Source organism: Heterocephalus glaber, unplaced genomic scaffold, assembly GCF_053883595.1.
Source record: "Heterocephalus glaber isolate CG9 unplaced genomic scaffold, H.glaber_assembly_v1.0 deba00001523, whole genome shotgun sequence".
NCBI lineage: Eukaryota > Metazoa > Chordata > Mammalia > Rodentia > Bathyergidae > Heterocephalus > Heterocephalus glaber.
The window spans coordinates 9,168,498-9,184,100 of record NW_028258327.1 but is presented as its reverse complement, the minus strand read 5'-3'; the positions used below and the strand labels follow the sequence as shown (position 1 = coordinate 9,184,100).

At 32.0% G+C, this 15,603-nt stretch overlaps 1 long non-coding RNA gene across 3 annotated transcripts in view; it reads left to right on the top strand.

Annotated features, from left to right (window-relative positions):
- The window catches only part of LOC106010867 (uncharacterized), a 1,054,961-nt gene that overhangs the window by 878,456 nt on the left and 160,902 nt on the right, over window positions 1-15,603 (top strand). For all 3 annotated transcript variants that reach the window (XR_015441535.1, XR_015441536.1, XR_001184576.3), the window contains one exon: window positions 10,025-10,108. This is a non-coding gene — a long non-coding RNA (uncharacterized LOC106010867). The remainder of the gene's footprint in view (window positions 1-10,024; window positions 10,109-15,603) is intronic.

Here is a 15,603-nt window from a genome sequence, read left to right as displayed (position 1 = left end):
GGGAAAGCACACCACAACATCTGAATATTATTGGTCCAGTATAATTTAAAATAGTATGCTAAGGTAATACCTCTTTTGCTTCTCTTTGTAGAGAAAAATGACTTTTCCTACAAATATATGCATACTTGGATTAGTGAGTAAACTTTTAAAAACTTATTTTTCTTAAATTGAGGGATCTATCTATATATTAATAAGGAAAATTTTTCATGTATATATCACCTATAATTAATTAGGTCTCTTATAAAAGCAAGTTAAAAATGCTACTACACAATATATGAGAATTCCCATCCTGTGAATTCAAAAACAAAATTACAAGATTTTTGGGCATCTGGAGAATCCTTGAAAAGCATTGAATCTATTTGTCACATTGTCAGCAAGATAGGAAATTTTGCTTTCATTGTGCTTTCTCAAACTGACTTTCAGAAATCTCAATGCTTCACATTGTAGTAATAGTCTTTGGTAAGACAGCAATAATCTGTTTATACCTGTGAGCAGTATCAGCCTCCTTGGGGAGTAGATCTCCCAATTATCTGGATCTCCCAAAAGCCCCTGCACTGGTAATGGGTCACATCTGACCATTGACAATTTCTGATGTAATTTACACTGCTACCCAGAAGGAATTCTAGTTGGGGACTTCTTGACATGACTTCGGTTATTTCTGAGATATGTCACAATACTAATTTAGATATAGAGAATTAAGTTTTAAGGGTCATCTAAAGATTTCAGTGAAGATATATTGCTATAGAAAAATCTGTTGTGTTCACTGATCTTGGTGAACAAGTAGTCATTAAGCCTCTTGGGTTATATTAGTGAAAAAAGAGAACTTATTCCATCGCTGGTGGTAGCAAGTATCTTGCTATTCAGGGAAATTTGTCACCAAGAACCCTGACTATTACAAAAAAAAAAATTGGTGAAATTTTTCAGTAACACAATAAATTTAGAAAAAAAAATCCAAACCAAAGCATGACACCAAGATGAAAAACATCACGTCACATTCTGTATTTTTTCTAGGTTGTTTCTTATTCTTAATTTTCATTTACGTCTGTACACTTATGATAATATAGAAACAAATATGAATACTTTGAAAATTTTGATTTTTTTACTGACAGGAAAGAACTAAAGAATTTTTCATAGAATTAAACAAATATTACTTTAAAAGTCCTTTTTTATTTCTCTGTCAGGATTACATTCATTAGTAAAAGAAATCTGTAAACATTACCACTGTCATTTTTAAATTTCTTTCTTTCACATATGATACCTGCAAAAACTAAAAAATGATACTTTCTTGACATCAAGTTGTAAAGTGCTTTTAAAAATAATTATCTCCAATATCCAGGAAAGTAATATTTAATAGTTGATAATAGTGGGTAACAATAATTGACAAATTAAAACTTTTACTTGGTTCTAAGCCCTGCACTCAGCAACTGTGCATTGCCGTATTATATAACATAGACAATGAAAGAATGTACCTTTTTAAAGATCCAGAAACTTGACTGTATTTAGTGTGTCAGTGGCAAATAATTTTACTGGTGTAGATTTTTTTTGAAATGCATGCAAACTTAGACAATATGCACTGGGGAAGTTTCTACTGAAGATGCAGTTGGCCATTAATGTGTCCTTCAGCTTAAAGTATTTCCTGCACATGTATAAGAAGCAGTGAGCAGTCTATGCATATTACTCAAGGAGGGAAGTTAACAGGCAATAAAGGCAGGAACATGAGTCTTAGCTTTGCTCTAGAATGGTAGATAGAAAAGAGAAATCTTCAAGGGGCTACAGCAGCCAAAGTCTTATGAAAGAGCAAGAGTCTTCAGGGTGAAAACATGAGTGCACAAAGAACTAAAATCTACCTTGTTTTGAGAATATTGCTGTGTCTACATTTTAATGTAGATTAAGAAAGAAATGAAAAAAAGAAAGATATGATACCTGATCATTTCAACTATATTAATGGTCAGCTTCTCTTTAGCTTTCTCTATATCACATTAAGTCATATTCCTGAAAGGCTGGATTTGTATTCTTGGGAAGATGCCTGCACCTATGTATGAAAAGCAAGAGCTGCCAAAGGCACATGTGGTAGCAAGGGAAGTATAAAAGGCATTGACAGAGGTATTGAATGTTTCTTAAATAGTAAAATCAGTCTGAAAAAATAAATGGAATTATTCCATCATTATATATAATTTCTAACTTTTTGGAAAGTTACATTTATGGTAAGACTGTATAATAATATTTTGCTATTACTTGTAAAATTGAGTTGAGCTCTAGGTACCATTCACAACTATATCAGTGACTTGATAAAATTTTAAAAATTGTCCAGGACTCAAGGCTATCTTTGCTGGGAATATTGCATCCCTGGATTCTTTACCAAATAAAATGCTAAAAGTGTTCCTGTTGTTGAAACAGATACAAATGGATCCATAAATTTCTATTATCAATTTTGGTGTGACAGTGAAAACTCCTGGCATTTACGATCCAGGCACCATGACCTATTTCAGAGGATTGACTGATGGTTTCTTCACATATACAGAAATTTTCCTTCCTATATGCATTAAGGTGGTTTCTCTCAGTAGACTTATTTGACTTTCAACCAAATTTATTCGAACAGTTAATGGCTTTTTAAAGGGAAATCTTGGAAAAGATGCTTATGATTAATTACTGACTAAAAATAGTATTTGTTCCCCAGTACCAAAAAAAAATAAATAAAAATAGTATTTGTTTTCTTTTTATTTTGTTCTACAGATCACATTCTACATATTTGCAGCAAATATAGTTTACATTCCTTTTGGGGAGTTGGTGCATGTACATAATATATCTTAATTCCTTTCTTCATCCCCTTCCCCCCTTCCTTCTCTCTCCTTCCATTCCTTCATCCCCTGCCCTTTTGAGAACGATTTGTCTCCTTACTCCCTATTATCTATCTTTTTTTATACTTTGGGTTTCTTATATAAAAGAAATCATGTGATATTTAAGTTAGTGTGTCTGATTTATTTCATTTAATAGTATGGTTTCAAGGTACATTTGAGTGACTACAAATGACAGAATTTTATCATTCTTTATGGAAAAATAGTACTCCATTATGTGTAAATACCACATTTTGTTTATCTATTCATCTGTTGATGAACATATATGCTGCTTCCAAGATTTAGCTACTATGAATTGTGCTGCTATAAAAATGGGTTTGAATGTATCACTGTAATATTATGTCTTTAACTCTTTGGGGATGATACCTAGAAGGACAATATCTGGGTCAAATGGAATTTATAGTTTTAGTTTTTTGAGGAATCTTTATATTGATTTCCATAGTGGTTGTACTAGTTTACATTCCCACCAACAATGAAGAATTTTTTTTTCCTTCAGCCTCATCAGCATTTGTTATTATATGATTACTTCAAGATATCCATTCTTTCTGGATTAAGATGGAATCTTAGTGTTGTTCTAACTTGCATTTCTGTAATAGCCAGCCAGGTTGAATATTTTTTCAGTTAGTTATTGACTCTTTGTACTTTTCTGTGAAGTGTCTATTCATTTCACTTGTCCATTTTTTGATTGGATCTTTTATTTTGTGCAGGTCTAAGTTTTTTGAGTTCTTTATATATTCTAGATATTAGTCCTCTGAGGAATAGCTGGCAAAAAAATTTTCATTCTGTTGGTATTTGAGTTTTAACTGTTTAACCCTCTCTATTTCTGTATACTTCCATTGCTACTCATTATGTTTTTCCTGAAAAAAAGAATGGTTTGTTACAAATAAATAGACACCAGAGCAAAGACAATTTTGGTTACATTTTACATGCAGCAAATGTTCTATTTTCAGAACTCTATACAGGGTTGTCACAGGATTCTTAGGCAGAAAGATGTTCTGAGGTACATGTATTCTCTCTTTGTTGTGTCGGTACTTTCTAAAGGCTTGCCATCACAACTTGGATGGAAACTTCTTGTATCTAACTAGTGGGGTTTTTAACTCTTGGAGGTCTTGTCAGTCAGAATTTTGAATGATGAAAATTCTATATGTGGGGGATGTCCTTGGGTAAGGATTCCTGTTGAATTCTTTGGAATAACCCTATCCATCAGTAGTTTCTCTGTGAGCATTTTATACAGTTTTGTTCAGTCAGAATATATTTGCTGAGAAGATAATAAATACAAATTTTAAACTCAAGTAGTGAAATCCTTTTCTAGATGGACCATTACAAAATATAATTTTTAAGTTCTTCATTGTATTATAATAGGAATTATAATTAAAAATGGATACATTATTCCATATATATTATGATATTTATTCTACTTCTTTTATAACACTCTGTAATGCTGTAGACAAAATTATCTAATTCTGGTTTTCTTGATGTGGTCAATAATATGTATACGACCCAGTCTTGCCAACTTTAAGTGGAGTAGTAATTTCTGCTGATTCTAGGAAAGAATACTTTTTAAATCTTAAGCCTCCCTAGCTCATTAGTATGTCTGACCCTAATAGATGCATACTTTAGTCTTTAATATAAATAAAATAAAATATTTTAAAATGTAATATATTTTCCATGGACTAGTTTTACCATTCTTTGGGTTAGATAAAATGATTTTACTAAATAGATACACAGGGTTCTGAGCACTAATATCTATTTCTTTAATTACAAGAAGAATTGACATTGATTGCATTTCATGTAGCAGATGTAGCAGATGCTACTTTAAATAGCATTTGTGTATTACTTCAAATGATTCTCTACAATGCTGAGAGAGAATTTCATAATCCACATTCTAAGGATGAGGAAACTGGAGCACAGATAAATAATGTCAGAGCTAGAATGAAACCATAACCAAAAAAGAATAAAACCTCACCCAGGAAAACCACAGCACGTCACATCAGAATGGCCCCTCTGGCAGCCTGGAGCTCAGTAGCAGTCAGAAGAGGGTCTGATTTTGGGATTGAGTTCAAAGCAAATTATTCACCTAGGGGAATGGAAAAAGTTGAAAGGTTAGTGTGGGATCCAGCACTTTGAAAGAAACAAGAATTTTATAATCTGTCTATAAATCATGTCTAAATGACAAGTCAAAATTATAAAAAAACTGATTAAAATGGAAAAATGAAAATGTAGAGATATTAACAACCATGTATTAACTGAATAACTTGGGGGAGTAGTCACAGGTATAAATTCTTTGTGTAAAATTATCTAAAATTCTCACAAAAAATTCTGTAAGTTTTATTGCCATAGATTTATAAACAAGAAAACCGAAGTGCAGAGAGATTAAGATAACTTTCTCCAGCGACCAAACCTACTGGGGGCAGATTGAAATTCGTACCAGGATCCTGTGACTTCATGTCCACTGATATTCTCTGCTGCCTAAGAACCAGGAGAGTAAGGCTGTCTGGAAATGAGGTGGAGATGGGGAAGAGGCACGCAGGATGGGAATGAAGTTCCCTACATAGGAAAAGAGCCGTGGGAGACTACTAGGGACCAAAGCTGAAGCAAACTGGGGTGGTGGTTGTTATTGTTGTTTATTTTGGGCCTGATGCCACGTGGCTGGAGCGTAGCTGAGTTAAACATTCAAAGAACTCTCAACAGATAAAACCTGAAATAAACATATTTTAAATAGTTCCCCTTTTTGTCGTGAAATGTTACTGAAAAAGAAAAATTAACATTTTGCCCTTTCATGGTGACCAGGCATGTCACACTTCAGTCAGAAATACCAACAAAACATACATACAAACTTACATACCCCATTGCATTATGGGATAACCTAAAAGAAACAACGTGACTCCTTGCATAGCACCAGTCCCCAAGTCAGTGAGGATTTTTAGTCCTTTCCCTAAATTTGCCACTCCTAGGAAAACAAAGTAAATTCTAACTTTGCAGTATTGTTAGATACAGATAGCTACAGATCTTTGCAAATCTGATAATCATTTGAGAAAACAACTGGTTATGAACCGTCTAAATAAAACTTTTGTAACTTTATATTTTGAGTATTTCTCTTTTAAAACCTAACTGAAACTTTTCAAGGAGCTCAGTTTTTATTAGACTGCCTTATATTATGTATAATAGTAAGCTATTATACATAATTTACTTTTTAAAGCAAATATGCAAACATTTTCTTAATGGTTTCATCTCTAAATTTTCCTTCGATATTAACTAGATTTGACACACTCAAAGAGAGAGCATTAAGTGCAATAAAGAAAATTATAAAACTTGTATATACTTATTGCATGTTCTACATTCATTAAAGAAAAAACACAAACCTGTTTTCTGAATTGTATTTCAATTTACTTCACAAAGCTGAAATTGAAATAAAATATTTATTCCTTTTCAAATATTTAGACAACTGCAGAAAATCATGTCAAATTCAGTCATTTCATTATATTTATTCAATAAGCACTGAGTGTCTATTATGTGTCAGGCATTAATTTGATCAGTGAAAATAAAAGAATGATCAAAACAGATACAGGCCCTGCCCCACGGAGTTCACATTCAAATGAACTATTAATGTATTATAAATTACATGTAATATTAAGGATAATTAATTTATATAACAAACATAAGCAATTGGGACTTCGATTCTTTCAAAAATTATCCTAATTTCATTCAGTGTGGAACACTTTATCTTGTTTAATATCTATGATCATTACTTGAATTGTGAACTTCAAAGTAGAGGGTGTGTTACACAAGAATAAAAAACCCTCAGCATTCTTTGAACACGGTAGATATTAAAATAGCTGACACATACTTTAAAGTCTTTATTTTTAAAGAGAAAATTGAAGCACAAAACAGACCACCAATAAAGTCAAAACCAAATTACTCAACAGAATTTCATTATAAAGGTTTAGACATTAAGGTATCTTCATGTGAACAGAACTATGATTGTTACGATTTTTAAGAATGTTAATTCAGCTTTTAGAAGGAGAAAATTGTTTACTTGGTGAATTTGGTACAATATTTTGTGCAGAAATCATTGCAAAAACCTATTTCTATTGTTAGGAATAAGAAAGAAAACTAAAGTGATAATAATTGCAGCTCCCTTCACTTTGAGCTCTCTGGGGTTGCTTTCTGATGTGAATATAGAGGATAGCAGCAGATTTTGGGGTAGTTTATATTCTTCGAAAAAGAAAAGCAAAATGATTATTTCTGACCTTACTAAATGTTACTAATTTAGAGATAAACCCTATTCAACCACTGGTTGCTGTGATCTCACAAGTTATCCACTGTACAGAGAGTATAGATGTGCCCATAGAAGGATAATATTTGCTGCTTAGCAGACTAGAACCTCCAGTTCACATCTTTCCTTTTGAGATTAGGGAACTTGGGTGCAATCCGGAAGGTCATTAAGACACTTGTTCTGCACATAAATTATCTAATGGTGCTTGTCGTTTGTTCCTGATTCTTCCCTACCCTTTTCCAAAAGAGAATCGGAGGAAGGAGGCTCTGTTGTTCTGAGGAAATGCTCTATGAGGTCAGTCAAGATGTTGAAGTTGCCAGTAGTGTAGGGGAGTTTGTGGTATCGTGCAGGGTGTATGAGGAGGGTGCTGGAGCTTACAGATTGTTGTGGGTCTCATCCTGGATGGTTTACTGGGCTCTGTGGGATGCCTGCGGTGAAAATTACAGCAATTGGAAGAGTCTGACCCACTTTCCAGCTGATAGCACTAAAAGCATGACTTGTAGCCTCCTCTCCTTTCCTTGTTTGCTCTTCTGAATGAAGATAGCAGAATCGCTCTGTGTGAACTGCAGTATTACCCATTATGTGAAATTTTATGAATTAAACTAATTTATCTTTTAAAAATCCATTTATTTTTTCCCTCTCTGTGAGCAACTTATACAGTGAAGCAGATCTACTATATTTGTCAAAGTTATTACTGCCCCAGGTTTTTAATTACTGGTTTGAACCCCACAGCCCTTCTAGGTAAAATGTGGAAGGCATACGGAAGGAAAAGAAACACAAGAAAAAGAAGTAATGGATTATGCAATATACAAATAAGATTATTAGTGACGCATTCTCATTTAAGGCAACATTTAATTCAATGATTGTTGCTTTGGATCCCATTTCCTTTTTATTTTGCATGGCAGGGGGTGGTTTCTAATGTTATCAACCAGTAAAGTAAATTGCAACCTCAAATGACACTTGTTCTTAACAAAATTAAAAGTAATGAAGAATACAAATCTGTATGTATAAATAATTGGATGTTTTTATGTAAAAAGCAAAAACTTTATTCTGCAACAAAACTTTTAAGCACATTTCCACTTTAAATGAAAGTATTCTTGCAAAGAGATCCTTTACTTGAACTTACTCATTTTTATAACTTCAATCACAAAGCTTTGGAATTTATTATCAATACTTTGAAATTATTATCTAAACCTATAAAATTATAAATTTACTGTTTTACAGATAAGAATAAATTATATTGCTCTTTCTTTCCTAGAATTTTAGAAACTAGAGAGAACTCAAAATAAGTACAAAGCACCTATTATGAGTCAAATCTGAGAATGCATTAAGTTATTTCCATGAACAGATTTGGGCAATGCTCAAATGTTAGGCCTCTGGGTAAATGTGAATTACATTTACATTTTCAATATTAGACTCTACTTGTTAATTTGAATACCTATAAAAGTTCAGTACTGTTTTTGTTCTCCTTTCCTTTGGATTCTTCAACAATATAGTCAGATAAGCAGCAAATATTTTAAAGATGAATTTTACCATAACTAATAAAGGCCGTAAGATTTTTAAATTAGAAAAATACTTTACATATCATTAGTTATAAATATGTAAGAAGTCATTATATCCTTATTAAGGTAGTTGGCTGAACTAACTCATCAGTGAAAAATAATGTGCCTCTTCTAGTTTTCAAAATTTCATATTTCTTATATGTATGATATATCAAATAAGTTTAATGAATATCTTTATTTATAACAAATAGGTACCCTCACTGCTTTCTGCTAGGACTATATTTCTTCATTTCTTAACCATAATTCTATTCTGTACTTTCTTTCAAATTTTGCTATTCATCCTTCCTTTCTACATTGCTTTTCTGTATTTCTAAATACTATTAGAAATCTTAAGCAGCTCTCAGCAATCACATTATAAATCTTAAAGTTTAATATAAAACCTAATTGTTCCCACACTGTCAAGTAAGATTGACCAAAAAATAAAAACATCCATGACTAAAACCACCACTTATGAGTAAACATTTAGCTCTTGATAGGGTTGTAAACCTTAATTTATAAAATATTAGTACAAAGAAGAAAATGCAACTTTGCAATTATTTACATAGAAGTTACCACTTAAAATGAGTGCCAATACCTGTGACATTTGGGGTGTCTAGACAAAGGTTGTTTACCCAAACTAAATCCATTTAAGGTATGTCTCACACTGTTAGCTAAATCCTACGAAAAATATTCTCATTGAGTTCAGCTTGCCTTGGTGCCTAACTCCATGGCATAAATTAAGGTCCAGAAAAGGTCTCTTAACTCTTTCAGATCATTTACAGCAATATTCAAGAAGAGTAGTCCAAGTGATCAGTAAATTAATCCAAACTACAAACATGTGCATGTTAATTTATCACTGCAAGTCTTCATCTATATTTAAGACATAAAATTCAGCATTTGAAAATAAAGCTGCAAAAAATGAGTATTAACTAAAAGAAAACAGATAAGAGTGTCTGAGAGACAAATTTTGTGTTTATCAGAGAGAAGGAAATAGTGTGTGTGTGTGGGTGTGTGTGTGGGTGTATGCGTGTGTGTTTGGATACAAAATTTGTGAGGTTTTGTTTACATGAATATTTTATAGATAAAGAATTAGCATAGCAAAATAAGAATAGTAAGTAAATCTACAAAAAGAAATAAGCAAGATTTGACATCTACCTTAAGTGAGTAATGTATCATCTACATTACATTTATTCCTTTTATGAAATATAAAAATTAGAGTTCATTTGTGATTTTTTTTCACTTCTGTGTGTTTTCTAGTTCATCTTTCATTTCACAGGCTAGTTCCTTAACTCTCATTTAACAGTTACTGCATCTTATATCTGAAGCTTTATTTTTTTTCTTTTGGAAAACAGATTAAAACAGATGGAGTTTGACAATCTTTAATCAACATTAAGAAAAGCCTGCTGATTTATCAATGAATTTAGGACTGGACTCAGGTATGACCTCTTAAATTCACTATACCTCACAAAAATGTGATGGATGGAAAAAAAAATTGGATTTGAGAATCCACATGGCCTAATTGTTTTCTCATTGTTGCTTAAATTTACTTGCTTCTCAAGTCATTAGATTTTTCAAGATATTTAAAAACTGCATTTCTTTCTCCCACACTCTAAACTTCTGGGTTGTTTCTTCAAATCAAAACATGAGCCAGTGTGCCCTGTTCCTCACCTATCCACACTAAATCCAAAATAACTTCTTGAAAAATATTTGGGTAAAGTGACTGTAATTATTATTGGTTTGGTTTTTGTTAACCTTTATTTTTTGTTTGAAGAAGATTAAGTCAATCCACCTGGAGTTTAATGCTGTATGTTACTATAGTAACTTTATAGCCTGTTTGGCTGTGACAAAGGGGCTTCATCTCGTCCATTTCATGCTCCTGTGTCGACCTACTCCCTCCCAGTGTTTTATTATATCTGTCTTTAAGGGTATCTGCGGGAGCCACAGCTGCTGTGCTTTTGTAACAGAAAGCAGCTTTCACTGTGTGAAATGCTGGGCTCTAAGAGTTCGTACAGGCTGATGGCATTATTGAATTTCAAAGCAAAGACAAACAACATTAAAATGTTTAAGGCTAATATTCATGTTTTCCTGTATACTAATTTTCTAAGAGTAGTACATAATCCACTTTGCAGAAAAAGTATGTAATTGCTATTTAATGGAATTATGAATGAGAAGATAGGGAGCACCATGAGGTAATATAAGTTGAAAAACAAGTATGAAATATATCCGATCAGGAAATACATAAATTACTATATAGTCTTTTAGCAGGGATATTTCTTTGAATCAAATAATGGGACTGCTTTTTTTTGTTTCAAGTTTCATATGATGTAAATGTTAGCTGAGTGGCTTGTTAATATATTCTCAGTATTTGCCTGCTGACTAGTATTATTCACGTTTAGATGTTTAGATTCCATTCTCAAGCCGTGTTGATCATGATCTCTCGTGAAGAAATACATTAGATTCCATTATTTCCAAAGACCAAACATTCTATGTTTAAGGATAGTATTTAATATAGTTTTGATGTACTTAGAAACTATGTATATGTATTGAACTGAGAAAATATTTTTGCTTGTATTTCTACTTTTCAATTTGTCTCATTTATTTTACCAAAGCACCTGTCCAATTAAAAACTTCAAAATATCTTCTTCTCAGTGTAATACATTATGATTATTTGCCTCTGTTCCATAACAGACATCTTGGATGACATTCTTATCATTTTCCAGTTGTGTTAATTGTTGTGTTGGAAAAGTGGTGAATGCTCAGAATCCTGTTAACTTGCTAAGCATCTGGTCAGCAGGGTAGTAGAGTTCCAGCAAGGCTCTTGACACCTCTGCCAAGGGTTATTGATACCTCACACACCCCAGCTGAGGCAGAATGTTTTAGTTGGGCTTCATACCCATAGCCTAGCCTGTAGTTGGGGTGGGGGGGAGCAAAATGTGATTGACAGTCCACACCTCCTGGGCCCTTCTTACTACCAGACACAACATCTGCTATGCCCTGTGGAGCAGTGAACCAACACACACCGAGAGAATTATTTCTAGTATTGTCAGGGTGGATTTTCTTTAACCCTTTATAGTTATGCTCTAGAGAAAAGTGTGAGATGGCTTTTCTTAAGGGGTGAGCATAGGGGTAAATGTAAATTTAGGGAGAGATTAAAATGGCTTCCTTTAAGAAAATTTACTTAATACAAACTAACAAAAATGAAAAAGAAAAGGCAAGTGTATGTGCTTAGATATAATCTTATCACAGTGCTGTAAGTTGTAAAATGAAGACTTGTCACTTTCTCTGCCATCATTATGTCAGACTCAGGAAAACTGAATTTGCTGAGTAGTGAATTACTGGCAAATGGTTTGGGCTTTCATTCATACAATATCCTGAAACATATGCTTTCCATTGCAAAAATTATTTGAAAAAATTCAAGAACAATAAGAAATAGATTTGTTAAGTAGACTGAACAGCTACCATATATCTTATACCAAAGCTTTCATAAGGCAGAAATATAGTAAATATGGTATTCTGGCTTCTGAAATTATAATAGTGAAATATGGGACTGTATATGTCATTTTAGGAAACTTATTTTTTGTTACTGCTAACTCCACTACCCTGCTGATAGAATACAAAATCCTGTGGTAATAAATATGGTTCATTAAAAATGCATCAAGAAGCTTTTATAGGCTGCCAGCAATATATAGGAACATTTAAGGTCCCCCAAAGAAATTTTCAAGTAAAATTTGCTTTGATATTTTTGAACAAAAACTATTGATATAAAATAATATAATTTCATTATACATGCTCACTGCTACTGAATGAATAAAAAGCAGTGCACAAAGTTCTATGTTGAAAGATATAGTAATGTATTTTGATGTAATTTAATATACTTTTTTTTCACTTGGGCCAGTATTTGTCAGAATAACTTTCTATCATAATATCATACATCAATGCTAATTCTTAATAACCACAATAACTCTGTTTACAACACTTTAAGGACAAACAGTGCTACATAAGAGCTAGTAGCATTTTTATTATGTCCTTATTACAGTAATGTAATTAGTGATATTATTATTGTTATACATTACTCTCATCTCTTGTCAGAATTATGTTACTCCCACATAATTCACCCAGTACGATGAGGACAAGGAAATTATTACTTGAGTTACATAATATAAAAATACTACTCAGGGTTATATTAATGAATAAATGTATATAGTTCTGTAATTTAAGATCCATTTGTTTTCAGCAAAATTTTTTGCATGCCAAAAGAGTTAGTCAAAGACACAGTGTCTTCTAATACTCAAAATTTTAAAAATACAGACAACTTAGGAAACTTGTTTATTTTTCTTTCAACTATTTTGAAACTTTATTGTTAATAATATTGATATGTTTATTACTGTTAATTTTGTTTTATTGATTTATCTACTATTGATCCACCTGTTCTCATTATTATGTCTTTATGTGATAACTAGATATATAGTTGGGAAGTACCATATTAAATTTCTTTTTCAAAAATTTTTTCTTGGCTTTTATTCAGAGCCTTCCATAGAAATAAAAAAATAAAAAGAAATTTCAGGTATAATAATTTGATTTCTCTTATTTAATGCAGTCATATAATCTTTGTCTTGGAAGAGGAGAATTTAATCCATTAACTGTCATGACTAACAACTAGCAGATACCTGTCTTCCGACTTTATGTCTTATTTGCTATGTGTTCTCTGTTTTCTCACTTTCTGCTGAATTCAATAAACTTTTCAATACCTATTTTTATATCTTTTCATTTTATTTCTATTCTTTCCATTTCTGTGTTTAATATTTATTACAAATATTCAAACATATTTATTTAAAAAGTTTAATAGTTTATCAGTATTTTCCTTCCTCTTCTCATATTCCTTTCACTTGCCAACACCCCACCTTTTGTAGCCTGGGAATTATAATTCAAGATCATTTTGAAAACATTATTAACTGCATTTATAATAATTTTCCAAGGTCCTAAGTTCGATCTCCAGTACCCCAAAAAATTATAATAATTTTTTTCTGCCATCTCCTTCATATCTTCCTTTATATTTCCTTTCTTCTCCCTTCTGCTTGTACTATGTATTAAGTTAACAGTTTCCCCAATTTTTGCTCATCTTTTCATCTCCTCCTTGCTCCTTTCTGAATTCATTTTTTCCTTTTCTAGGAATATAACCTTAAATATGTGTATTTTATTTTTTAAAGTCTCTCACTGAACTCACTTTAGTCTTCAAAATAGATTTATTTATACATTTCCCAAATTGTTATACTCTTTTAGGATCTGATAGGTAAAAGTGTTTTGTTTTACACTCTTTGCAAATGTTCCACATTTCAAATGTATTTTTATTACATTTTGATCTAATTCTTTTGTCTTTTTGCTTGTTAGAGACAAGTTCTCAATATGATGTCTAGGGCAGTCTTGAATTTGTTATGTAGCCCAGGATGGGCTACATAAACATGAGATCCTCCTGCCTCAGACTCCTGAGTGCTGGGATTACAGGAATATATCACCAAGCCAAGCATAATTCTTTGAGTTGACAATTTAGCTCACTACTTTTTTGTCAATGTATAATATTAATCTACTTTTAATATCAGTAATTGCAATGTTCACATCAGAAATTTCTGACTTTTCTTTATATTGAAAGTCATTTCCTGATTATTATATTAACTGTTTCTTTATAAAATAATTCTTTTGTGCTATTTCTGTTTTTCCTCTTTTTCTGTTCAATAACCTTCTGAAGATTTAAAAAAATATTTTATCTGAGTCTGTGATCCTTCCATTGCAACTGGAAATATATGTATATATATATATATATATATATTTGATATATATATTTGGCTATTGTAAGTAATTACTGAAAACTTAGTCCCTTAAGAAAACAGAAATATACTATTTTAGTGTTCTGTAGCTCAATTCTGAAGTAGGTCTTACTGGGGAAAAGTCAAAGTGTTCTCTCTCTCTCTCTTTCTCAGATTGAACCTGGGGCCTTTCATACGGATCTTCTTTCCCTGGCCCTTTTTATTTTATTTATTTTATTGTATTTTGACAGGGTCTGACCCAATTGCAAAATTTTCCAGGTGGATCTTCAGGGGATCGATCCTCCTGTCTGAGTCTCCCAGAGTGCTAGGGTTGTAGGAATGCACAACACCCCAGCTTCTTCCATTTTTAAGAATCATTGTAAGATCAGCTGATTGGCAGTTTAATTGTACCACTGCCATGTAGTCTAACAGATTGACAGATTCTGTGAGTGTGGGCACATTTTTGGAAGAGTGGTACTCATTCTTAACTTTCACAAGTGGATTAGAAACATATATTCAAGTAGGAGAGTGCTTTGGCTAACAGTATTGACTATGGCTGACCTTGTGAATTTTCATCTGTTCCTTTTTCTAATGGAAATATCTCAGTACAGTATTAATGTGAGACTTCTATTTCTGTTGTTTTACAATGCAAATCTGTGTTTATTAATTTCATTTTTTTTCACATTCTGCACTTAAAGTGGAAGTAGTAATTGCAGTATGTGCTCAAATGCAACGGAAGAATGAAAAGTAGAATTTATATCTATAAAACAGTAGTAGATCAGAAAAAAACAGGTAAGTTATATAGAAAACATTGAGGCAGGAAACAGTAAGGAAGAAAAAGAAAAAAAGAGCTAAAAACGAACACAATCTCAGGCACAAATATTTGACTTTGGCAATACAAGTCAAGAGCTGAATTGTAGATAAATTTTTCAAAATGAGGCCAAAAATAAATAAAATCATCTCTTCTATGAGGTGAGAGAGTCATATAAAACAATTTTTAAAGCTAGGTTGAAATCAGAAAATTTAAAATGCTACACAAATACAATAAGAAGAGTAACAATCACGATATTAATGTTACATAAAAATTGAGTTTAAAATGGCAAAAATAAAACTTTAAAAAATTAGTAATT